The sequence below is a fragment of the Pongo pygmaeus genome, chromosome 2 (assembly GCF_028885625.2).
Source record: "Pongo pygmaeus isolate AG05252 chromosome 2, NHGRI_mPonPyg2-v2.0_pri, whole genome shotgun sequence".
Lineage (NCBI taxonomy): Eukaryota > Metazoa > Chordata > Mammalia > Primates > Hominidae > Pongo > Pongo pygmaeus.
Genome location: NC_085930.1, coordinates 65,542,970 through 65,570,813, shown reverse-complemented (window position 1 = coordinate 65,570,813; position 27,844 = coordinate 65,542,970). Strand labels below are relative to the sequence as shown.

At 37.0% G+C, this 27,844-nt stretch overlaps 1 protein-coding gene across 2 annotated transcripts in view; it reads left to right on the top strand.

Annotated features, from left to right (window-relative positions):
- PPARG (peroxisome proliferator activated receptor gamma) overlaps positions 1-27,844 on the top strand; it is a 146,478-nt gene that overhangs the window by 20,527 nt on the left and 98,107 nt on the right. For both annotated transcript variants that reach the window (XM_054480367.2, XM_054480368.2), the window contains exon 2: positions 5,000-5,076. The gene's annotated coding sequence lies outside the window, so the exon portion shown is untranslated. The remainder of the gene's footprint in view (positions 1-4,999; positions 5,077-27,844) is intronic.

Here is a 27,844-nt window from a genome sequence, read left to right as displayed (position 1 = left end):
AGCCTGGGCGAGAGAGAGAGACTCCGTCTCAAAAAAAAAAAAAAAAAAAAACCACTGTTAGGAAATTCTTTTTTTTTTTTTTTTTTGGTCTCTCTCTTTCTTAAATTCCTCTTAATCTAAGTAAAGACATTTTATTTTGTCTCAGGATACAGAGGTCAATTGAATATAGCAAATTTTGTCAGTGGTGTAAAAATCTGGAGAGGAATGTAAACGGCTCATCTTGTGTCTGGCCTCTAATTGAATCAGTCAGCTATGGTGGGGTTAGGGGACAGATCCGTGTATTTACTTGCATAGGACAAAAATTAGTCATTTGTGAGTGTTCACATACTTCCACCTCTCCCAACCCACCAAAGAGAATTGTAATTTGACAGTACAATAATCCCTTCCCCTACTCTTAAAAAAGTTGATCTTACAAGGTCAGTCCTATATTTTTATGAAAAAGAATATGAGAATGAGTAGAAAGGAACTAGTCATGAAAAGCAGAAGATTTGGGTTGATATACATAACAAAGTGCTGGGAATGAGAGGAAGAGGGAGAATCGTGAAATTCCTGGGCTGGGAATAAAGACTGTGTGTAGGTAGGATGGCCTTTGGTGAAGGAGACACTTTGGAGAGCATGGTGTGTGAAAACACTTAAAGGAAAATTAAAGGGAATTAAGGGGAAATTAAAGGGAATGAGTATATGAGAAGGGTTGCTTTGTGATTATAAACTGAATTTTCTTTAATGTATTTTGAAAGATCCCGGTAAAGAAGGGAATTTCTTTTAATTTTGCAGAGAATGAGGAGTTGTCCAATTAGGTGTTGAATTGTTCCTCCTTGGAACTCTCAAGAGAGGAGTTGTGTTTAGGGATAGATTTGGGAGCTGTAAGCAAGTAGATGTGTTTATGAGTCACAGTGCTGAGGGCAAGAATATAAAGAAGAGATGAAGGCCAAGAAGAAACTTGGAGAACACAAAATAGAAAAGCTCAGAAAGCAGGGGTACCAGGAAAAAGGACTAAAATAGTTATCATATGGTAGGATAATAGGAGGCTGCTCACGGTGACTCACACCTGTAATCCCAGCACTTTGGGAGGCCAAGGCGGGTTAGAGATCAGCATGGACAATATAAGGAGATCTCGCCTCTACAAAAAAATGAAAAATTAGCCAGGTGTGGTAGCGCACACATGTAGTCCTAGCTACTTGGGAGGCCGAGGTGAGAGCGTCACTTGAGCCTGGGTGGTTGAGGCTACAGTGAACCATGATCACACCACTGTACTCTAACCTGGATGACAGAGCAAGACCCTGTCTCAAAAAAAAAAAAAAAAAAAAGGAGAAACTGATTTCAAGGAGCCAAGAAAAGAGACAGATTCAATAGTGGAAGATGGGCAAAATATCAAATGCTGCAGAGGCAGAGACCGTGGTGTGCTGGAGCCACATTGTTAAATTTTCCAATTTTATTGAGCCAATTGTTATGCACGCTATTATTAAAACTTAAATTGAATACAGTTAAACAAATTGTATTAAAAATAAAAGTAATAAATACACAAAGCACACCACTTCCTAATTACTTATACATTGCTGAGATGATTCATGCCCATGGTATCTGAGTAGTGGAAATACACTGTAATATTTGTGCTGCTTTTAAATCAGTCATGATGGGAGTATTTACACCACAAAAATTGGCAAACACTACCAATCAGGGCATTTTTCTCTGCAAGGGGAGCCAGTTAAATATTTACCAGCATGCCACTGAGAAAATAGAGTTGAAGTCAAGAAGAGTCTAATGGATTTAGCAAGAAGGAGGTGACATGTACTTAAGTTTCAGTAGAAAGGTAGGTGACAAAAACCACAGTGAAGTGAGTTGAGGAGTGAAATAATAAAAAATTAAAAACACGTGTTCAAGTAAGTTTGCGAACCGTTGAATTAAACCGAGAAGCAGATTGTTATTGATGATGATGGTTTTGTTTTTTAAATTACAAGGTTTGCAGAGTACATACTATGCTAATGTACTTTATTCATCTCCAAAAATGAAGACCATATGCAAATTTATTTTATGGTAGAACCTTTTCTGTTGGAAAATCTTAGGGAACAAGTTATCTATAGAATACATTTTGGGAAATGCTGCTCTAGTATTTCACAATTAAGATGATACTGATTGTAAAGTTTGAGATTAATATTCTTGTTTTTAAAGTTTCATACTTTTTAAAAGAAATTTTGTCAAGAATGGATGTTGAATTTTACTGAGACTGTTTTTGTCATTTTTGTAGTAATCGTATGGTTTTTTCACCTAGTGCTGTGACACATTTTGATAGATTTTCAAATATTAAATCCTCTTTGCCTTTCTGAGATAAATGTAACTTGATTATGGTGGTTCATTATTTTAACAGAGGATTCAATTTGTTAATTAGCATTTTATTTATTATTTAAAATCAATATCGATAGGTGGGACTGATATTTTTCTCTGTTGTCAGGTTTTACTATCAGTGTTATGATACTCCAGAAAAGTTAATTATGTCACTATATTTTTTCCTACTGAGAAACAGCTTATGTAGTAAGAAAATTATCTCTTCCTTGAAAACTTTAAAAAATCAACTATAAAACTAATAGCTTTTGGGGGAAGTAATTCTTTGATAAGTTTTCAATTATTTCCATTGTTAATTGTTTTTCTGTATCTTAAGTCAACTTCACCATTTATTTCATTTCAGAGAAGTTAGTCTGAGTAAACTGCCCTTGGCTTGCCTTATTATTTACTTACGTTCTGGTAAAAATCCCATCCCAGATGTAAAATCATTGTGTGAGTAGAGATGAACAGCCCCTATCTAACATGGGCTGTGTTTAAGTGAGGCAATTGCCTGCTGTCTTCACAGCCCAGTTCTCTGGCTTCTAGGGATGATGGGTAGGGTGTTTATAATCGAATGAATATAAACTAATCTTGAGTTAATTGACCAGATGGCAGAGGTGAAAGAACTGCAATCCTTGGTGTCTGCTTCCCCCAGAATGGATCTTGTCTCTGCCCTACTGTGTTTCACGTCTGGGGACAATTCCTTCTGAGATACAGTGCAATTCTGAGTGGGTTCAGAAGGAAGAGGACTAGTAAGTAGCAGGAGGGGGTCTGGGGAAAGGTTACCTAAATCTGCCTGACTCTGACAGTAGTAGGAACCAGCCAAGTGTTCTGTTTGATCCAACACTTGGGGCTACACACTAGGAATAGATACCAGTTTCTAGAAATCTTTACTTTTTGCCTTTTTTCCTTTGAAATACCTATGTATTTCAAAGGAAAATTGGCACAAGTATCAAGGAAAGCTGGTACGACTTAATCTTAACCTGGAATCAACTTCTTTAATTTTTACATACAGATTTGTTTCTGTTTTTTAGATTAAAATTTCTTCCTTTTGTTTTCACATATTTGAGCCCTTTTTAATAGTTGCCTTAAATGTTAAAAAAAAAAAAAAAAAAAAAAACCCAAGTGGTAATCTGTCATAGATAAAGGTGTTTCTCATCTCTCATGTGTTCTGCCTGTTGTGTGTAATGAGCGGTTTCGCTGTGGGTGCTCCTTTCATTTCTGGCTAACACATTAGAGTGTGTTTATGTAAATTGCTGTGATACCAGTCAGCAGTCACAGCCAGAAAACATAAAACATGCGGGCATTACACACTGACACATTAGCTCTTTCTAAAGAAGAGCATGTCTCATTCTGAAAAGAACATTGTTGCTTTATTTTTGATATTGAGTCTGTATTAAAAAGTTTTCTTTTTTATTTTTGAGACAGGGTCTCACTCTGTTGCCCAGGCTAGAGTGCGGTGGTGTGATCATAGCTCACTGCAGCCTTGAACTCCGGGACTCAAGAGTTCCTCCTGCCTCAGCCTCTTGAGTAGCTGGGACTACAGGCACACGCCACCATGCCCAGCTAATTTTTCTATTTTTTGTTGAGACGGGATTTCGCTGTGGTGCTCAGGCTGGTCTCCAACTCCTGGGCTCAAGCAATCCGCCTGCCTCAGCCTTCCAAAGTGAAAAGGTTTTCTCTCATTTTTCAAATAGAAGTACTAAACAATGCCAGAGAAATAAATAAACAGGCAAAATACATTGGCTATAGTTTATATTATTTCCTGCTAGAGTTAACAAAATGGGAAAACATTTTATCTTCGTGGTCTACTACATTTATGCCATGTGTTAAGTAATAAAATAGCTTTTGTAAATTATAAATTAAAGGGTACAGATTTAAAAGAGAAAATACTGTAGAGTTTCATGTAGGTTAGACTGTGTAGAATGTCAGGTCTCAATGTTGGCGCTATTCAAACCCTGATGATAAGGCTTTTGGCATTAGATGCTGTTTTGTCTTGATGGAAAATACAGCTATTCTAGGATCTTTGAGCCTTTCATAAGAGAGAAGGTTGTGAATCCTAAGACCCTAGGACCATTTACTTAGATGATCTGCTCTCTGGTTCATCCTCTGAAAAGTCTGCTTCGCGAGGGGTGTGCTGCATTTGCCGTGCCTAAGTGGTTGTGGCACACAACTGTACTGTCACCTTAGGCTTAATAACCATGTGTCATCTAGAATGAAGTTATATTTTACTAAGGATCGTTTTTGCAATGTATAACTTATCAAACATTAACTTTCAGGGTTATTAATCCTTTTAAAGTCTAGTTTTTCTTAAGTCTGCGCAGTAATAGAGGTATCGTCATTCATGTGACATAAAAGATGGAAAAGGGCTTCATTCATGTTAGTGACGGAAATAGAAAGGTAGGTGAAGTGAATCTAATACATGTTTCTTTTATGAAATAATTTTTAAAAGATTCTCCAGCCCTGCATGATTTATGATGAATCATTTTGTGGTCTGTTAGTTACTTCTAGAGAGTAGAAAGCATTGTAGGCTCAGGGAAAGCAAACATTCAGAATGAAATCCAATAGAGAAGGTAAATTTATTTGGGCATGTACATTTTGGCAGCCTAGGCTGTGTACATGTGTACACATTCTGAACATGTGTGTATATTGAAAATCTTGTTTCTTTTTTATTGTTCAGATTTGAAAGAAGCCAACACTAAACCACAAATATACAACAAGAAGGCCATTTTCTCAAACAAGAGTCAGGCTTTAACGGTAAGTAAAATCAGAATTTATACTGCATTTGTATTGAAAAGTATCCCTTTTAAAGAATATGCAAATTATACATTGTATTTTATTGTAAAATTTCCTAGAGAGCGATTTTTGACTATTATAATACTTTCTGCTATATAATTTTCCAGTCAGTTGGACTATGCAGTGTAACTTATTTGTCTAACACAAAACAAAGGTAAGATAGGAAAATGACCTAGAAGTTGAGAAATAACTCAAATCCTTAAAAATGAATCTCTAATTAAAGTCTTTTACGTTCATCTTATTTTTCTACTTAATAATTACATTATTTTAGATTCTTATGATACTTTTAATTAAATTGAGATAAAAATTAAGATTTCTTTCCTGGTTCCCTGTTGGCCATACAGTCATAATCTGGGGTCACAAAGGAGAAAGTAGCTTCGTATAAGCCAAATGTGCTCCATTCTAGGAGGAAGAATTGCTAAGTTATACTCGGCATTAAAACTACTTCCTTCCTGGAACTGACTAGATTGGGGTAGGATTTCAGAGGCTCCAGGGGCTCCCAAAGTTTTGGGATATCCACCATGGATAATTTATCCTTCCAAGGCCTAACTATAGGGTTCTAAGGCAGTTCTTAATCCCCAACTTTTTTGGGAAGGAAAAGGAGACCTGTCACTTTAAGGTTTTATGTAGTTTTAGGATTATTGATTTTGGTAAATCATGAGCTATCACAGAATAGCTCATTTTCCTGAAATCTGCAAATAAATGAAATCCACAACATTGAATAAAGAATCATCAGATAGATAGATACAGAAATTAATATAGAGATGTGTATATATGTGGGTTACTATACATATATATGTTTGCTAACTCTGTCTGCTTCTAGAGGACCTAGAAGCAGTGACTCCCCAGTAGCAAACTAGATCGTGGTTTCCAAATACAGGCTGAGCATCCCAAATCTGAAAATCTGAAATTCAAAATGCTTCCAGATTCCGAACTTTTCGGGCATATAGGTGATGCTCAAAGAAAATACTCTTGGAGCATTTTGGATTTTGGATTTTTGGATTTGGGATGCTCAACAAGTAAGTGTTAAGCAAATATTCCAAAATCCAAAAAAATTCAAAATCCGAGATATTTCTGGTCCCAAACATTTTGGATAAGAGATACTCAATCTATACCATTTTTCCTTAAAGGAAACCAGAGCTCTTTGGAGAAGTGGTTAATTCTAAGGCTGGGGCAGGGAAAATACAGGCTGAGCCTGGAGGATGTTGTCGTCAGCCTGAAAGAGCTCCCAGTGGCCAAAGCTGGAACAATTTCATCAATAACTATGTATAATATTGAATTATAATCTTATTTATAAATAAAATGTATACACATGAGTCCAGATTGATATACATTAATGACTGAATAAGTAAATAAATGGGGGGAGAAGAACTCTTTCTTGTAGAAGACTTTAATAAATGTAAAAGGAATGGGGGAAATAGAAAATTGTTGTCACAAAGCCACAGCAGTAATTGCTGCATGCAACTTCCACTGATAAATACTAAAATTAGTGAGTGGGCCAGGCATGGTGGCTCACGCCTGTAATCCCAGCACTTTGGGATGCTGAGGTGGGTGGATCATTTGAGGTCAGGAGTTCGAGACCAGACTGGCCAACATGGTGAAACCCCATCTCTACTAAAAATATAAAAATTAGCTGGGTGTGATGGTGGACGCCCATAATCCCAGCTACTTGGGAGGCTGAGGCGTGAGAATCACTTGAACCCAAGAGGTGGAGGTTGCAGTGAGCTGAGATCGTACCACTGTACTCCAGCCTGGGCAACAGAACAAGACTCCCTCTCAAAAAATAAATAAATTAATTAATTAAATTAAATTAAATAATTGAGTGAAAGTTTAAGGTGAAACAGAATATTTGCATAACCTCAAAGTATCTGCCCCCACTTACTCATTAATTACAAAAGGAAAAATAGTAACTTTACAGTGGAGAATCCTGATGAACACCACCTTAACCACATGATCAAGGTCAATATCAACGATAATAAGACATAGTGAGCTCATATGCCCCTGATAGAATGTCCTGAAAAGGACACATCATGCCTTTCGAATTCTTCCCAAACATCCTTAATCTCGTTTGACTATGAGAAAGCTTTAACCTAAATACAGACACATTCTTCAAAATGTCTGACCCTCGCCGTTCAACAGTGTGAGAGGCATAAAGGACACATCTTTACTAAGGAACCACCGCAGATTTGGAGGAGAATATTGCACGACAACTAAATGCAATGTGGGATCCTGGATTGGATCCTAGAGCTGAAAAGGGACATTAGTGGGAAAACTGGTGAAATCCAAATAGTTATAGTATTGTGCCATTCTCAGTTTATTAGGTCTTTTTTTGCTTTTATTATTATTTTTAATTAACATATAATTGTACATATTTATGTGGTACAGTGTGACATTTCAATACGTGCATACAATGTGTAATGATCAAATCAGGGTAAGTAGCATATCCATCACCTCGAACACTTATCATTTTTTTGTGTTGGGAGCATTCAAAATCTGCTCTTCTAGCTATTGGAAAATATACGATAGGTTGCTGTTAATTATATTCATCCCACAGTGCTATAGATCATTAGAACTGTTCCTTGTATCTAACTGTAATTTTGTGTCTGGTAACCAATCTCTGGCTATCCCCAGCCCTTCCCAGCCTCTAGTAGCAACTATTCTACTGTCCACTTCTATGAGATCCACTTTTTAAACTTCCACATATGAGTGAGAACATGTGGTATCTGTCTGGCTTATTTCACTTACCGTAATCACCACCAAGCTCATCCATGTTGTCATGAATGACAGGATTTCATTCTGTTTTATAGCTGAATGGTATTCCATTGTGTATGTGAACCACATTTTCTTTATCCATTCATCTGTTGCTGGGACTCAGGTGGATGCTGTATGTTGGCTTCAGTGTATCAACACTGATAATTGTGCTGGGACTGCACTGTGGTAACTGGGGTCAAGCTGGCTGAAGGGTACGTAGGAACTCCCTCCACTATCTTTGCAACCTTTCTGTAAGCCTCAGATTATTTCAAGTTAAGAAGTTTTTTACAGGTCACAATGGAGTCACTAAATAATCATTCTCATTAGATTTTCACTAATTTATAGAGTAAGATTCTGCATTTGCAAATCTTAGAGCAGAGTAACGCAGGGGCATTCTTTTCATCAAGAGTATTTCTTGAGCTATTTTCTAATCCTTCTCATACACACTTCCCATCCCTACCTCTGCAAGTCTGGTCTCTATTTAGTGTACTTAATACTTTAGCCAGTTGCTTACAGCCCTCTAGAAACCTATGAGTTGGAATAACTCCGCAAAGCTCTGCCTCCTCGGGAACCACATCTTAGCAGTGTTTTTTGTTGGTGACAGTGAGGGTCTGATTTGAATGTTCACACCAGAACTGTCGAAGTATTTCGTGAAATACTTTGAAAAAAATCTCTTGATCTACCAATCATCATTACCCAAGACAGGATTTGAACAAGAATTTAGAACTCGTAGTCTTATATTTGTTTGAATGGGAGGAGGAGAGAAGAAGACCATATTGTTTCTAGGAAAAATGTCTGGGAATTCAGTGAATACAGGTAGTACTACAGGAACTTTCATTCTTAAAGGAAATCAATGACAGCATTAAGTTGTCTAGAAAATCAGTTTAACTTTAGAAAAGCATAAAGCCGTTTAAAATCAAAAGAGCAAACTCTTAAAAGACAAAGTTAGGAGCAGGTACGTACTTTGGCGTCTGAAAATGAACGGTCTAAATTCAAGCATTTTGGCATGAAAAATGAAATGTGAAGTATTTGGAATTCAACCCTGAATTTTTTTGCCGGTAACTGTTGTGTATATTCAACTAATTTAGCAAACTGCACTAGTTCACATTTTTTAGGTGAAACAAGAAATAACAGAAGTTGCACCTAAAGTAGTCAAATTTCATAGAGACAGAAAGTGGAATGGTACTTACCAGGGGCTGGGGCACTGGAAGGGAATGGGGAGTTAGTGTTTAATGGGGACAGTTTCAGTTTTGCAAGATGAAAGCATCCTGGAGAATGGTTACACAACATTGTGAATGTACTTAATGCCATTGAATGCACACTTAAAATGGTTAAAATGGTAAATTTTATATTGTGTATATTTTATTACAGTTTTAAAAACTAAAAAAGAAGTAACAAGTCTTCAGCAGTTATATTCCGCTTCTTTGCCAGGGTGTCTGGCTCTAAGGGGAATCTCTGCTTAGAGGACCATTAATCCTTAGGAACCGTTTTTTAAAAAAAATCTAAAGATGGTTCCTGGACATCATTTACCAACTGGCAGTTTAAATGGCCTGTGTACCATAAATTGTGAGGTTAAAAAAAATCTGGTACACAGGAAACAGTAGAGCTGGGTGGCTGGGAGAGTTGCTTTTGGGGTTAATTTATAACTAAGACAAATGAATCTATAAAAAGAAGAAAAGCCCCATAAGAAATATGCTAACTGATGGTGAGGGAGAAAAAGGGTTTAGATAAAAGATATCTGAACTTGTTTGGTCTCAATGATTTTATGACTGAGGAATTCAATTATAGATGTACTGGGTGGAGCAAATCACAATTCTGTAAATTACTAATAGGACACAACGATCTTTATCATTTTCTGTATGTGCTCACATGCAAAGTTCAGTCCTGCCCTCTGTAAATAAACTCTCTGCCTAGCTATACCCATGCTATGAATTCAGGGCTTGAGTGTTGAAACATAGGCAATGCTTACTGCCCCAACCTTAAAGGCAGGTGAAACTGCGATCAGGAACGAAGACAAATTACTTTTGCTTTTGAATTTTGGCCTTTGGGTTTGTTTCATTTTTGTTCATTTCTTTTCGTTTTTATTACTAAAAAGCTGATTTTTTAAAATAAAAAGATCACAACCACACAAAAAAACTATTCTTCTTTAGTTTCTTCCAGTTTTGTTCACATGTGTATGCTTCTTATTTACTGACAGTTACCGTATATGTATCACTTGGCCCTCAGCCTCTTTCACTGTTAGGTCCTGTAAATTTTTCATTTCTACCTGGCTTTCAGAGTTTTCATAATGGCAACATAATCTTAGTGATAGCACGTAATTTACTAAGCCAGTTTTTAGGTGGCTTCTGGTGTTTTTATTATTGTATAATTATGTTTTATTCTTATACCATTACATACCATGAATATCTTTATGTACATATTTCAGTCAATTAAAAAAATTATTTTCTTCAGATAAATTGCCAAGAGGAATTTCTTTGTTAAAGTGTTTGAGCAATTAATTACCTTACTCTTGCATTATTAATTTTATGACATTTCAGATTGCTTGGAGGATATATTAACAGCAAATGAACAAAACATACAAAACATAAATATATTTTGGAAATACATTTAAATGATTTCTGTTAATTTAAATGAATTATCATTTACTTAAGGCTTTGGGTGTATGATAGTGGTGGGAGGCTGGAGAGTGAAGTGCTTCAATAGTTGTTTAGAGATTAGAACGATGTGAGTGGTTTATTTTTATTTTTATTCTTTAGAGTCAGGGCCTTCCTCTATTGCTCAGGCTGGAGTGCAGTGGTGCAATCATAGCTCACTGCAACTTCAAATTCCTTGACTCAAGTGACCCTCTTGCCTCAGCCACCGGAGTAGCTGGGACTACAGGCACACACCACCACACCTGGCTAATTGCTAAATTATTTTCAGAGATGAGGCCTTGCTATGTTGCTCAGACTGGTCTCAAACGTCTGGCCTCAAGCAATCCTCCTGCCTTGGCCTCCCAAATGGTGTTTTTTTAAAAAACCCAGCTTAATAGCAAAGAAGTTACAGATTATTTCCTGAGGCTATGTCAAATTTAAATAAAATGTAAAGACTGTGCTGTGGGTCCCTTACGACCTTTAAGTCTAAATTGCTAGTTATTAGGAAGAAATGATTGCTTTTGAAAATGCAGATTTAACAAAGTAGGACTTTCATAGAGATAAGTTCAAATCAGTTTTTTAAAAATGTTTATTTAAAACCAAATATTTTTAAATTTGTGGTTTGAATATTTGAGAAACAAATTTTAGAATAAAGATATAATAAGAATTTTAAGATACAAAACTATATGTTTACAATGTATTAAAATGAATAGGAAAAAGATTATGGGTGAAACGCTCTCCTTTTTATCCTCAACTTTCTGTTTGGGGGTTCAGTGTCTCCTTCCCCAGTTTTCTTTGCCTAAATAAATAAATAAAGCCAATTATGAGCTCTACAGTCTGAGTTATAGCATTCTTGGGTCTTTGGGTACCACCAATAACTTATATATCACAAATAATACATATACAGTGTTACATAGTAAGTGCTCAATAATTGGAAGCTAGTTCCATGGGGCAAAAGGAAAGCAACTGTGTTCTCTTTCATACTGTTCTAGTTTTTTTTTCCTTTAAGCTCGTGACTTCTTGTTCTTCAGTCCAGATCCTGTGATCTGAAATAATTTAAATTATTAAAAGTTAGATATTTTTAACCTTTTATACTCCCACTACACAGGACATAGGAAATTTAGTGACGTAAGCATCTTTAATAATCTTTAAAAGTCATAAGACTTGGTGGCTGGGACAAGAAACAATTAGGTATAAATTTCAGGGAAATATTGTAATGGCATGACTTTTGTTTTCTTTTGTTAACAAGCCACATGGCTTTCCTCTCAAGCCCAAGGAATACATAGTGTGTTCTCCTTTTAAGATTTCAGTTTTGTCTGCATCACAGAGATGTATGTTTCCCTAAGTTTGCTCACTGTAATTTGTGATTGCTATTTTTCTTATCTGCGAAGGAAGTACAGCAGCTCCCACTGGGGAAATACCATGTTAAGTTGATCCTAAAATAAGAAATCTAAGGGAAAGGTCACATCCTAATAACTTGTGCAAATCTAAATTCCCATGGAGCTTTACAATCATTTTGTAGGAATAGAGTATTAAAAAATCTATTATTGAACTTCTTCCAGATAGTGTCATAAAATTGAAGTACTTTTATATACAGAAGTAACCACTAAATTATAAATACAATTGACAAGACCTAATTTTTTAAGTAATCTATTATGAATACCTAGAGAAATCTGGCATGACTAATAAACCACAAAATCTTTCTTGTCACTTTCACTGGAAATATGAAGTATATTACTCATGAAGTATTGTGATAATTACATACAATAGTAATTTCCTATTACTATAGAGATATTTAATACTCAATTTTTACTTTTTTTTTTTTTTTTTTAACTGATGCTGAGCTTTTAATTATACTTTGGAAGAACCTTAACCATGTCATTCCAGGGAAATTCACTGCTTTGGGAGCCAGGTCACTGAGTTACTGTCTTTCCTCTCTGTTCTTTGGCCGCCGTTTAAGTTTCCTTACCTGTTAAGTAAGAGATATTTATGTTAAGGATCAAGTAAGATCAAATATATAAAGGGCTTAGAAATAATTTACAGCATATATTTATGGTATTACTGTAATAATTGCCTTCACTTTTTTATCTTTTCCAAATGAATAAATCAAAATAGAAAGAGGTCGAGTAACTTACTCAAGCGCTAACAGTCACCGGTACACACTAATCAGTGCCCCACTCACTGGCCAAATCTAAGTAATTCTTCAAGGGATGGAATGTAAATGGAAACTGCTCCCTTATGCTGCATACAGAGGTATTACATTTTTCAGTAAAGATTGATTGTTTCCTAGCACATACTAACCTGTTTTGAGGATGCGTTGTTAGAAATGCATCTTGGAAATTTATGTATATATACATGTATATATATATATGTATGTATGTATGCATGTATGTATTGCTAGAGGAATGTGCGTCCCTGCTTTCTTAGTACAAATTAAAGCCAAACAGAATGTGGTGTTTGTCTTTTGGTATTGTCTAAATAAATACCAGTATCTACTAGTATTTATTTCCTTGCTGGTAATAATGTGTTTTCATTAATTTAAGATTTATAGGAACATACTTGGGTGCTCTACCTGCTAGAAACTGATCTGTAGCATTAGCCATTTGTTGAAATTACTTAGATATTTCTGCATTTATTTATTTCTGTTTCAGACCCCACAATAACTATATTACTATAAGAAATATAGGCCAGACACAGTGGGTGGGTCATACCTGTAATCCCAGGAGTTTGGGAGGCCAGGTGGGTGGGTTATACCTGTAATCCCAGCAGTTTGGGAGGCCCAGGTGGGAGGATGGCTTAAGGCCAAGAGTTGGAGACCAGCGTAAGCAACATAGTTAGACCCTGTCTCTGCAAAAATTAAAATAAAAAAATTAGCCAAGCATGCTAGTGCCCGCCAGTAATCCCAGCTACTCAGGTGGCTGAAGCAGGAGGATCACTTGAGCAGGGAGGTCAAGGCTGCAGTGAGCCATGATTGCACCACTGCACTCCAGCCTGAGGGACAGAGTGAGACCCTGTCAAAGAAAAAAGAAGAGAAGACTAAATTGTTTTTTAAATGCTTATCTATGTGATGTGAGTTCAAAGAATCTCTGCAATGATTCAATATCTTTTTAATATTTTTGTTTGGGAAAAGCATTAAGCTCCTTCATTGTGTTAATTAATTCAGTTTTCTCTTTTATGTTATACACCAGCATGAAAAGTGTGAGATGTTAGAGGCCCACACCAGTACCCTACCACATATTTACCAGGAAAAGCTGACTTTATGCTTAATGGCAGCAGTGACTCCTTTAAAATGTGTGGCCTCTGTGTCCGATGGCGTGGACTCACTTCCTTTAAGTTCGTGTCCTTCTGAAGATCAGCTGGGCTGGGATGAGTGGTGGCTGGCATGTGGTGGAGTGTCTTGCTTCCCTCTGATACATGAAAGTTATAAAAAGTCTCACTAATGAATGTTCTTAATATATATGGGGTAACTAATTTATGCATCAGACTTTGGAATAAAAGTAATAGCAACAGCAAATGAGAGTCTAAGAATAATTCTTTTTTTTTGTACACTTCTGCCCCCAGGTGCCAAATGCTGCAGGGTGGAGGTGGAGGGAGACACAAAATCTTTCTGTATAGGAACCTACTGATCGCTGCTACTATAAATTTTTCTAACCATTTTATTTCCATTGATTATTATTTTTGTTCAGATTTTCCGTATTCCTCATTTGGGTTATTGCAGATTAGCTCTCTGACCCAGCAATCCATCGTTTCCATCATCCTCCAGTCCATAGTTATATTTCATCCCCTTTCAGAGAGCATTAGAGACTCTGTGGTCGGCCCAGCCTACCTCTTTGATGTCATCACCTCCACCTGCTCCCACAAATCTTATGGGTCAGACACACCAGGCTGCTCCATGTCCTCTCACAGTGCTGAGTTTATGACTGGGATGGATTGATTTTCATACTATTGTTGATTCAACATTTTTTATAGTGTACTTCTTGAGATTAGAGACCATGTTCAGGGATCCCTAGTGCTTAACACAATTCCTACCAAATATTATGCAAGTAATAAAATTGCAGTGTCATTGAACATTTTCAGATATGCGTTTATTTCTACTAATTAATCTTAGTGGTATTAGCAGCCTTGACTAAATATTATTTCTAAATTTATTAACATGCGATGCAAAGCATGCTACAGAATTGAATTAAGAAAAGAATTTCCGTGAGAGATATGCATTTACAATTTTGTAGATTTAATCTTTGCATAGACTTTTTTGTTGCAGATATTGAAAATGAATCCATAAAAATACATAGATCCCTTTGCTAGCCACTTTTAATTTAGGGATGAGGAATATTCAGTTCACAGACTGGCTAGCGCTTTTTAGCTTTCTTTAGCATTTGAAGCAGGGCTTCTAAGTCATATGAAAGACTAGACTAGTTATTGGCATTTAAATTTTTTGGCTCCTACTTGTATGTATTATTTATTAAACAAGTAGTTACTGCACTACCTTTATGTATGCAGCACTATTTTAGACAAAATAGAATTGTGACATATTCCTTGCTCATGGTCTTGTTTCAAAGACAATACCTACAACTGAAAGAATTAAATAATAGAGCCAGGCAATATCTGAGGAAAAACGTGCAGTAAAAGTTCAGAGAAGAAGATACACGTGCAGAACTGGAATGATCAGTAGTTGCTTCATGAGATGGTTGCACTGAGCTGAACCCTTAAGGATGTGGATACACGAGAAGGAAGAAGCTGGAAATTTTAAACATGAGGAGCTTCATGGGGAAAGAATTTCAAGCTATCAAAAGATATCAAAGATTGAGGAATTTGGACTTGGTCTGGGAGGTATTGGGGATCTTGAAGATTTGGGGGTAGGGAAGTGATGACAAAAGCTGTGTTTGGAAGGCACAAGTGAAACAGTTGGGTTTTTTTTGGTTTGTTTTTTTCTTTTTTTTTTAGACAGGGTCTCACTCTGTTGCTCAGGCTGAAGTGCAGTGGTACCATCTTGGCTCACTGCAACCTCAACTTCCCAGGCTGGAGTGATCCTCCTGCCTCAGCCTCCCAAGTAGCTGGGACTATAGGCGTACAACACCATGCCTAGCTAATTTTTGTATTTTTTTTTTATAGAGGTGAAATCTTGCTATGTTGGCCAGCCTGGTCTTGAACTCCTGAGCTCAAGCCATCCTGCCACCTCAGCCTCCCAAAGTGTTGAGATTATGGGCGTGAGCCACTGTCCCCAGCTAAAAGAGAGATTTTGATAGCTTATATGATTTGAAGACTGAATAAAAAATAAAGAGGATGAAAAAAGTGAAAAATGAATTTTTGGCTGATAAATAGAGAGATGGAGGTATTAAAAGAAATTGGGAAGAGAGACTCTGTTTCGGGAGGAAGAGGGATTAGCTTGATTTTTGGATTTGATGAAGATGTGAAGTTAGGTGACCAGACCTCGATTCAGATTTTAGAATCAGACTCTTTGATTTGGTGTCATTAACATTGATTGAAGAATGTTTTGAAAGCTGAGGTATTAAGAAACAACACAAAGGTGGAGTTTAAAAGAGGAAGTTGAGCGTGTGGAGAGAGTGCCATGCCAAAGGAGGGGACTTTTAAGAAAAGGAAGACAACACTTAGTACTTCTGTGTACCCAGCCTTGTAGGAATAACTTTACCTGTATAATCTTATTTCATTCTCACAGTACCATGTAAAGTAGGAATTATGATTGTCCCTGTTTGACAGGTGAATTAAGTGAAGTTTATTGTGGTTAAATAACTTGCCTGAATGTCATGCTGCTGGTGCAAGGTTAATCTGAATTTAAACTGAGATCTGTCTGTCTAACCCCCAAGCCCACGTATTTTTTTAATTGAAATGCTGCAAAATGGTAATGAAAGGTCAAGAAGAATAAAAAAAAAAGAGTAAGGCCATTAGAATGTTCAAGAAGAAGATCATTGTTTAAGATTATAAAAGCATAGTGGTAGGAATATTTCAGCATTTAGAAGGTAATGGTAAATTAATGGAGGAAGTGACCCTAGACCGTTGCTAATTTGGGCAGCGCGTAGGACAGTTCTCTTCTGAGGCAACTGAGTCAAGTACAGTAGGGAAGAGTGCTTATCAGTGGAGAAGGTGGGAATGGTGTTGGAGAGGTCTCAGAATAGACATTAAGTAATCCCAGCACTTTGGGAGGCTAAGGCGTGCGGATCACCTGAAGTCAGGAGTTCAAGAGCAGCCTGGCCAACATGGTGAAATCCTGAAAAATACAAAAATTAGCCATGTGTGGTGGCGCTCACCTATAATCCCAGCTACTTGGGAGGCCAAGGCAGGAAAATCTCTTGAACCCAGGAGGTGGAGGTTGTGGTGAACCGAGATCGTGCCACTGCACTCCAGGCCGGGCAACAGAGCAAGACTCTGTCTCAAAAGAAAAAAAGAAGAATAGACATTAAAAAGACAGACTATGTGAGAAAAAAGACTGCTCCCACCAAGTTTAGAAGAAAGGATAATGAGGTTGATGTGCCTGCTGTGCGGGGGGGGATAAGAGAAAGGTGTCAGGCAAGCATAGATGTATAAAAGCACTAGTTACAACTATACTTTGAAAGTCATATTTTACCTGGAAGAAATCTCAAAAAACAAAGACTACATGGCAGTTAAGTGACCCAAATCAAGTCACTTTCCCTCTTCAAGCCTCAGTTTTCCCATATGTTAGACAGGTTAAATTAGGTGAGACAAACTGATCTTTTAGGACCATTCTATAATACTGTGCTTAACTTTCTAAGCATTCTGGAATGGAGCAGCCTTGATCTTTTCACAGATACATCAACCATATAGCTTTATTTATAAAAGGAACATGTTGAGATAACTAAAATTAGAGCTAATATCTTCCTCTTATTAAAAATTGTTAAGATGTCTGATTAGACTAGTTGTAAATTCCCTTGAAAGCAAGGATGATATCCTGCTCTCTACTTTAAAGAGGCTTTGTGGCCAAGCGTGGTGGCTCAAGCCTGTAATTTCAGCACTTTGGGAGGCTGAGGCGGGCGGATCACTTGAGCTCAGGAGCTCAAGACCAGCCTGGCCAATATGGTGAGACCCCATCTCTACTAAAAATACAAAACATTGGCTGGGCGCAGTGGCTCACACCTGTAATCCCAACACTGGGAGGCTGAGGCAGGCAGATCGCCTGAGGTCAGGAGTTCGAGACCAGCCTGGCCAACATGGTAAAACCCCTTCTCTACTAAAAATACAAAAATCAGCCAGGTGTGGTGGCAGGCACCTATAATCCTAGCTACTTGGGAGGCTGAGGCAGGAGAATCACTTCAACCCAAGAGGCGGAGGTTGCAGTGAGCCAAGATTGCACCACTGCACTCCAGCCTGGGCGACAGAGCAAGACTCTGTCTCAAAAAAAAATAAATAAATAAAGGCTTTATATAGAACTCTTCCCATTCTTTTTTCTCCTCTTTGATTTTTTTTTTCTCAATCTCTTCCATGACAATTCAGGGGACATTAATTGTGCAAAAGGCAGTCACTTGTCTGTATTGTCTATTTTTATATCACTTAAATTGGTTTTTCATTTGGTTGGTATGTTGACTTTTTGTGAAAAGGGAACTAAACTTGTGAATTGACTGACAGTGGAAATCATAGGATTTTCAAAAATAAGTTTTGTAGTTACTTAAAAATTAGTATTCTAGTTTTCCATCGTTCATTAGTTTAAATGTTACCAATAATATTTTCTTTATAAGAAGAAATTATGTTTTATATTGTAGAGGAAAAATGATTTAGAAAAACAGAAATCTATTTCTGAACAAATTTAGTGATGCTGATGTAAGAAAAAGAAAACCACAAGAAGTCATCCCAAATTTAGTAATGCTTCCTATCTTAAACACATGATTTCACTTGTCTTCTGGCTAGCTAAAGGTTACAAAATGTCACCATAATACCTTTTACTTCCTTATGAGTTCTTGCTACTCCACCCCCTACCCCCAAATATGGTAGATCGAGTTGTAAAAACCCTGAAGTATGACAATATAGTTTATTGCACTTATAGTTAGAATTATTCTGCCAAGATGAGCTGAGAAATGGAGGAAATGGATTTATATTTACAGCAGTCCAGTGATAACACAATATGCTTTTTCCAGACCACTGAAACAGCAAGCCAACTTTTAAATTTAATACTTCATACAGTGGAAAAGTTACAGCTGTAATAAAATCAACAGATACATCTCTGGTTAATGTTCTCAAATGAGAAAATTGACTGCAAGAACATGTGTCCAAATACATGTTTTTATATACTTTATGCTACTTTCCAGAATATTAACAGTTTTACATAGCGCTGTTTTGGAAGTCATTCATTGTTTTCATCTTTCTGATTAAGAAATAGGGCCAAAGTTGTACATTGCACTGGTAGTAGACTTTTAAAGATGTCTTTGTCTCTTTTTCAGTACTAAGCTTCAAGTTCATAGATTATCCTTGATCTTTCCTTTCCCTAGGTAGAGATTTAGAGTATTTGTTTATGTGAGATATATATATAAAAAAGGAGATTTTAACAAATGACTGTTTGATTCTTGGGTAGAAACTAATACTGATCAAGACCAACCAAGTATTCAGACAAGATCGGGCGTGTTCAGGGTGGTACGGCCATAGACGACAACCAAGTATTCAAACATTGAGTGTTCAGTGGAGGCTGTACAGATATCCTGGGTTTTGATTCAAGATAGTGAGATAGCCATCCTATGAGAATGTGAACTTGAAATAAGATTTTGATTACTTTTTTTTCCTCCTTTAAAGGTTTGTTCAATTTTAGCAATTTTAACTTTTTTTTTCAAAATCTGCAGTATCACAGTATATTTTAAAAGAATGACTAATTTACCGTGATATATTTGGGAGTTACCTTGAAAGAGATTATCCTGTAATTTAAAATACCAGAGGTAGAGTGAAGAGTTGGGTGGCAAAAGAGAAGGAGACTGGATGTTTGTACCCAGTTTGCTTCTTCCCCTTTGTTCTGCTGCTGGTTTTATTTTAGCTGTTCTGTTTGCCTCACCGCAGGCAACGTCACCATTCGGGTTCCAATCTTCTGGACGTAGAGTTTTCAAACCATCTATAAATTAGCAGTCTAAGTGGAACTTTGGCAAATGAGGTTGCCAACAAGCATTTTCTTTATATTTAGATAATTTGAGCTCATGGCCTCTGGGCATTTGGTAAGAGGTCCAGTAAAGAGAAACCTAAAGAACAGAATCTTTATTATGAGTAGTCGCCTTTTTCCACTCAGCAGTTTGATTCCAAGCACCCTGAGAAAAACTAGAGACATAGTCTAGTTGGCAGGTTTTTTGAAGAGACTGAAAAGCTCAAACCAAAAGAGAATGAAGACCACAGCAGAGAACTACCGAGGCAGCTGGCGCAGATGCTTTTTTGGCACTGTTGAGAAAGGCTTCAGACCCACAGTCTGAAGAGGTGGAGAACCCCTCTTCCAGGAGCAAGGCATAAGAGTGACAATTGTTCTGTAGGACAGTGGACTTAGATTCAGGAAAGTTCTTCAGAAAATATATTCAGATCACAAAAAACGTGTTAAAATCCCAGGATTTTTCAGCCAAGAATGGCACTTGCTTCTATCAGCATCACTCATCAAGTTGAAATTTATGAGTGTCCTTTGTTATCACATACAAAGCAAGCAAACTGAACAAATGAGAATGCTTCTTTAGTATCTACGTGGCACTTTAAAAGCTGTTTTCCTTACAAAATATGTGTATGGAAAGGTAAAATGGGAATAAATAGTATTAAGTTCTGTTCTTAGAACCTACTGTATAGTGTAATAGTGCTCTCACTTTTCTCTCCTCGATTCTGATGTCACTTAATCACTCATTGTCACCTCCCCTAGAGGGGGATAAAAAGGATAATAGGAAATCAGAATATTTTGATTTGTAGTTCAACTGTTGATCAATTATCTTTGAGACTTATAACATTCATGACTAAGGAGGATTAATAATTAACATGAGCTGTAGAATTAAAGTTTGTATGGCTTGATAAGTATAAACCACTTTTGGGACCGTTATAGTTCTAAAAAGAGCAGGTAGACTAGATGATTAGTTGTACACTTATTACTGCTAATTCTTGATTGTAGAACAAATTTTCCTATGAAAACCATGTTGTGTATTTTATATCTCTATTCGTTCGTTAAAAGGTTAGCAGTTTTAGATGTCCAGCCTGTAAAAAACAAGTTGCCCATTCTCTCATTTTTTTTTATTGTGGTAAAATATATTTAACATGAAATTTACGATTTTAACCCATCTTAAGTGTACATTGGTACAGTGGCATTGGTTACGTTCACAGTGTTGTACAACTGTCTATTTCCAAAGCTTTTTCATCACCCAAACAGCTCTATACCCATTAAACAACAACTCCACATCACCCACTCCCCAGCCCTGGTTACCTCTGTTCTACTTTCTGTCTCTATGAATTTGGATATTCCAATTATTTCATATAAGTGGACTCATATAATATTTGTCCTTTTTATATGGCTTATTTCATTTAGCACAGTGTCTTCAAGGTGCATCCATGTTGTAGCGTGTATCAGAATGCCGTTCCTTTTTATGGCTGAGTAATATTCCCTTGCATGGATATACCACATTATGTTTCTCCATTCATCTATTGATGGATACTTGGGTTGTTTTTGCCTTTTGCTATTGCAGATAATGCTTCAGTAAACATTGGTGTTCAAGTATCTGTTTTAGTCCCCACTTTCAGTTCTTTTGAGTATATACCCAGGAGTGAAATGCTGGGTCATATGGTAATTCTGTTTTGCTTTTTAAGCAACTGCCAAACTGCTTTTCACAGCTGCTATACCATTCTGCATTCCCACCAGCAATATATATGGGTTCTAATGTCTCTACATCGCTACAACACCTTTTTAAAAAATATATATATATAGCTGTCCTATTAGGTGTGAAGTGTTATCTCATTGTGGTTTTGATTTGCATTTTCCTAATGGCTACTGATGTTAAGCATCTTCTCATGTGCTTGTTGGTCATTTGTATGGGTTCTTTGGAGAAATGTGTATTCAAGACTTTTGTCCATTTTTAAATTGGGCTGTTTGCCTTTTGCCTTTCTATTCTTCTCTTACTTTCAAATTGATTTTCTCCCATATTTCTCCACAAAGTCAAAAAGATGATTTCATTTGAACACAGATAAATGCTGTCAGCCTTCCATTGCCATATACATTGAATTAAGGTCAAATGCTTTTTGTGCTGTTGCTAAAATCACTTGAGAATCTGTCTCTCTTCAACTGAAAGAATTGTTCTGGATGCGTTGATGCTGTGGAATTCCTTGTATTCTCTCCCAAATCTCATTTTAACAAGCTCACATTTAGGGTATGATTCACTGTGAAGTATTCCAGAAAATAAAATCCGTTTTCTCAGAATGATGAGAAATTTTACACCTTGAAGAGACCATCTCTTTTCCAAACTGAGATCCACAGATTCTTGGAGATCCACATATATATTCTTGGGCTCTGAGAGTTTTAGAATTTTAAAATAATCTGTTTTTATATCAATAATTAAAACGTCATTATAAAGCCCAAATTTCACAATACAAGGATATTTTCCTGGAATAAGACTGTTTTCTTACATTAATAAGATGGAAGTGACTTGCCCAAGCTAACACAGCAAGTTAAAACCAACAGTAAAACTCATCTTTGGAAGCTTTACTCAGTGTTCTTTATACTAGTGTGGAGATCTTGCAATGACTCTGTCTTCATTAAGTCTACAGGTAGTGGGGAAAGCAGAAAAAGAACAAGTATTAACTAAAATGATGAGTGCTGTGAGGGAGAGAAATGGCAGTATGAGTTGTGTAGAATGAGAGCAGTTGCATAGGATGAGTTAAGCTACTGTGAGAGTTTGAGGAGGTGGTTTTTGTGCTGATAGTTGAAGAGTGAATTGGTGTTACCTTAAGGGGGTTGTGAGAAGAACCATATTACAGATGGAAGAAATAAGATGTGAGGGCTCTGATGTGGGAAACAACTTAGTTTACTCACTGATTTAAATGGAGAAAAGGAATCCAGTGAGGCTTCAGAGAGAAGCAAGAACTAGGTTATTCAGGGTTTAAGACAATCAAAAGTCAAAACAGAATTTAAACAGGGGAGTGACATAACCTGATTTGCATCATGCTGGCTGTAGTATGCAGAATTGATTGGAGAGGAGAGGATGGCAGACAGGACGCCAGGTAGGAAGCTATGGAAAGGTGCATATGAGAGAAGAGAGTGTCTTTGGATTCCAGTTGGTAAGTGGAAGAGATTGAAGCATGTGGCTGAATGTAAATGTTTAATAAGTGGAATTAAAAGGACATGGAGATTGGTTTGATGGGGACGTCTGGGCCATCAGTTATGACTCCCTGTTTTTGGCAATGATCAGCTGGGAGATTGGTGGCAGCATTTACTAAGATAGGGCTCATTGAAGGAAGACCAGTTTTAGGGAATAGAGGATGAATGGAGTTTTTAACCTGTTGAGTTTCAGTTGCCTATGAGATATTTAAATGGAGTTACCAAATAGATATTTCTATGTAGTGTCGAAGTTCATACAAGAGGACTGAGGCAGAGATATAAATTTGGTCTTAATATATCCATAGCGTTTGAAACTATATGTGCTGAGATAGTTATATACAAATGGTTGTCATATTAAGCATTTTTTCCAATTCCTTTGCCAGAATCTAGTCATGTGAAACGATGAGGAACTGGAATGTACAGTGTATACATTGTTCTTGGCAAAACTAAATTTAAATTTCTGCTTAACCTAATCAACCCAAAAGCCCTTTTCATTTCTGCCTGTGTAAAATCTTTCTTCAACATATTAAGCCATTTTTCTGTCTTGGTAAATATTATAGGGTGAAATAAAATTTAAACTGAATTTAGATAGCCCTGAATTGATGATTCAAGAACTTTTAGAATCTTAGTTTTATTTTTGAATAGCAAATAACATTATACTATAGATACAGAAAATGTTGAAGATTATCCCAGGAAGTGCTCTGGAAGCTGCTTTTAAAAATAAATAACTTTTAAACTGCCTTTTCCCCCTTAGCATTTGCCCATTTGTTCTAAAGGTAGAGGAACAACTTTCAGTGTGTTAAGGGTTTTTAATAGTTAATCACAGTTATATGGCATTTGTTTTTGTTTAATATGTGGATTTTTATGTAATTATCCCCAGAGTCCTAGGTATATCAGTACATTCCTCAGCATTATTAATGTCATCCAAATAGATAGTCTTTGATTACTGATCACTGACGCCATATATAGGGCAGTGATTTCAAAATTATTCTACTACCATTGCAAGTAGACATGTATATAGTAAAGAACCATCCGAAGGCCAGGAGCAGTGACTCATGCCTATAGTCCCAGCACTTTGGGAGACCAAGGTGGGAGGATCGTTTGAGCCCAGGAGTTCAAGACTAGCCTGGGAAACATAGTGAGACCCCATCTCTACAAAAAATTTTGAAAATTGGCTGGGCATGGTGGGATACATACTTGTAGTCCCAGCTACTTGGGAGGCTGAGGGAGGATCGCTTGAGCCTGGGAGGTCCAGGCTCCAGTGAGCCATGTTCACACCACTGCACTCCAACCTAGGCAACAGAGTGAGATCCTGTCTCTAAAAATAAAAATTCTGAAAAGTTACATCTAAATTAGGTTTGAGTAAATGAAGTCATGAGCCAACTGCATAGGTGATCTTTCTAGTGGTAGCAATACCAAAGTGGGCCTTGTAAAAACAAACAAACAAACAAACAAAAACACCCTTTTAAATGTAGTTCTGGGAGAAGGAAGCTAGTATTTCAACTTACTGTATGCCAAGCACTTCTAAGTGCTTTACATTATTCTCTTTAATATTATTTCTTATATTCATCACCACAATCCTCATTTACAACTGAGGAAACAGAAGGAGGTTAAATAGCTTTGCCCAAAGTTACACCACTGGCATGTGGTGATGCAGGGCTTCCAGCTTGAGTATATCTAATTTTATAGCCATCATTCTTTCTCTTTCCATCTCTGTATCTCTCTGGGAGTCAGGAGACCTATATTCCTGTGTTTTTGTTGTTGTTTTGAGACAGAGTCTCACTCTGTTGCTCAGGCTGGAGTTCAGTGGTGCCATCGTGGCTCACTGCAACCTCAACCTACTGGGCTCGAGTGATCCTCAGCTGTGCCATCTCGCTATGGAACCTTGACTAAGCCACGTTCTGAGCTATGGTAAAGCACGATAGTAGGTTCACATTCACGCTCCCCCATCATGCTGATGCCCCCTACCTCGCCTAGAAGGCTCCGCACTTCCTTTCTGTGTGCTCGTTCATTCAGTCTTCAGTCATTTCATCCGTTAGTCAGACAACAGTATTCATACGACATGAGTGACTGAGGTTCTGTTGAGTGACGCAGATAGGAAATAACCTAGCTGCATGGTCGCTGTCTTTCAAAAGGCTATACTCTTAGGATCCACATACAGGCCCCCGTCTCCCGTGAAGCCATTGTCCCCAACCAGCCCATTTTGATGGGTTTTTTTGAGTCCCTGTGAAACTCTGGCTTTTTTACATTTATCTGGCAGTTAACTAGGTGCTGCTTTGTGACAGTTCTTTTATTATTGGATGCAATTCTTAATTCAAATCATGTATCATTACTTAACTTTTCACCTCTTTGCAGCTTCTTTCTCCCAGAAGATTACAAGTTCCTTAAGAGCAGGCTTATACTTCTTTGTATAATATTTCCCACAGTGTCTCTTAAATAGCAAATTTTTTGACCTGATTTACTAAAAAAAAGTTTGTTGACTTGGCTTAAATTTTCTTTTCTTTTCCTTTTTTCTTTTTTTTTTTTTTTTGAGACAGAGTCTTGCTCTGTCACCCTGGTTGGAGTGCAGTGGTACGATTTCAGCTCACGGCAGCTTCTGCCTCCCGGGTTCAAGCAATTCTCGTGCCTCAGTCTCCCAAGTAGCCAGGATTACAGGTGCCCACCACCATGCCCAACCAGTTTTTATATTTTTAGTAGAGATGGGTTTTTGCCATGTTGTCCAGGCTGGTCTCAAACTCCTGACCTCAAGTGGTCCACCCTCCTCGGCCTCCCAAAGTGTTGGGATTACAGGTGTGGAAGCCACCATGCCTGGCTGACTTGGGTTAAATTTTTAAGTTTAGAGTTTACTCCCTGGTTGAATGATCTGGGCCAAGTTACATAGCTTCTGTGAACCTCCTCAGTTTTCAACAAAATGGGAATAATTCCTACTTCTCAAGATGAAATATATAATATATGCAAAAGTGCTCTGTGAACTCTAAAAGACTATACAAATATTACTGATTATTTTATACTTTATAGTCAAAGCCACCCTGTCCTGCATTGCTCCAGTAGACACTTTATGTACCAACATGTACTTCAGCTGTTCACATTATATACTTTTATCTCTGTTATCCTACCATCTAGATCAATACATTTTAACATCTTTATTTGCTCTAAGTTTATTTCTAATTTTTTATTCTTTATTTTGTTTATTCCCATACATTTACTTACAACTTACGACTATGGATTTAAGTAGCATGAACTGTCTTCAGACTGGCCTACTGTGATGAGTCACAAGACCCATCATAATGGATCCAGATTGCAAAATTGGGAGTAATAGAAATTACTGTTAATTTTCTTTTAAGGTAGTTTAATGCATTTACTTGCAGTTTCAGATTGGTAGAAATGGTACATTGTTAGGAATTCACTATTGAGATGATTTTTATTCTATATTAGAGCTCTGAATACTCTGCAAATAATATGTGAGCACTGGTACCATCAAAGCATGTGTTGCCTTAGGTGGTGTTTACAGACCTTGTCGGAGTTGGTAGTAATTCCAGAATATAATCATTTCAATAGCTAAGGCTTATGGTTAAGACTTCCAAAGTGTTCAGAATTTACTGAATTGAATTATTTGAGGTTTTGTTACTGTGTTACTTGTAGTCATCAAATCAAGCTTTATTTTACTGCCTTCATTGAAACAAGCAGTTTTGACCATTTAAAAATATTTTTAATAGGATACTTATTTTCTCTAGCATTTTTAGAGTGTGGTTCCTGTGTGGTGAATGTCTGTCACCTCTTGGAAGCCTTGAAATACACAAATTGACTATTGTTGTTTATGTTGAAAGATATTAAAATGAGATTTGTAATCTAAACGGGCATTACTTATTTCACATCTGGTTGCTTGAAAAGTGGCCAGATGCAACGATTCTTAATGCAAGAGAGCCTACGGCAAAAACTTTGCAATTCTCACCCTCTACAAAACAGCTGCCCTGTGTGAACCTTCAGTGGTAAAAAGAAGAAGAAAAGCAAAGCAAAGAAAATTCACCCCACCACATTCTAATTACAGATTTCCAATAAAAGTATTAATATGATTCCTAGATCAATGAGCTAATCATTAGAAGTAGAAGGCAATGTGGGGGAAAAAAACAAAACAAGAATGGCAGCACTGACCTAGTTTCTAGTTGCCAGGACCGAAGACATCGTGACACCACTGTCCTTTCTAAATCTCCTTACCTTGCTTAATCTTAAAGTGACGGTATGTCCTGGTTTGCCTGTGACAGTCCCGGTTTATGCCTGTTGTCCTAGTGTAATTTTTTAATAGTGCCCTCTTTCACACTTAAAAGTGTCCCAGTTTGGGTAAGGAGGTATATGCCCATCTTAATTTAATCTCTTTATCTCAGAGACATTAATTAGGAAGGGTAAGAAGTGGGAGTTATGAGAATATATTAAAGGGAAAATGATACTCCGGTTGAGACAGTGCTGGAACCAAAAAGCTACTGATCTGAATTCTCCGTAATAAGATGAGAATTGGTTTGCGAACACATTCTAAACATCACAAGATACATCAGATTAATGCTGGTTGCTCTTGGGGAGTTGTGGGGAGGAGGAGGATAACCAGGTCAGGAGTTTGTGGTATCTTTTATGCAACACTAACGTTAAGCTTCCTGTCTGAGGTTTTCCATGTTGTGAGTTTTCACCTCTTGACACTCTTTGAGGACTAGTGATGCTGATATCTACTAGAAACATTTCAGAGAAAAAAAAAGATGGAAGATAATAGTTCTTTAGAAAAATGGAAACATTTACATTATTCTTGATAACTTTGTTCTTCTTTGAAAAAGATTAGCTGAACATCCCTGCTGATTACCTTAATAATCTACTCTGAAATTAATTTTCTCTACTCTAGAAGGCTTGCTGTGGATATATTCTCCTTTAGAGTCCTCCAGATTTGATAGCTATTATTTTTTAATAATAGTTAAGTGCCTTTATTTTGTTTAAAGTACTGAAAACTGAATCAGGTCTCAGGAACTAGTTATGAGCAACTGATTATTCAGCTGGGAAAAGAAGGTAAAGAAGAATATTTTAATAA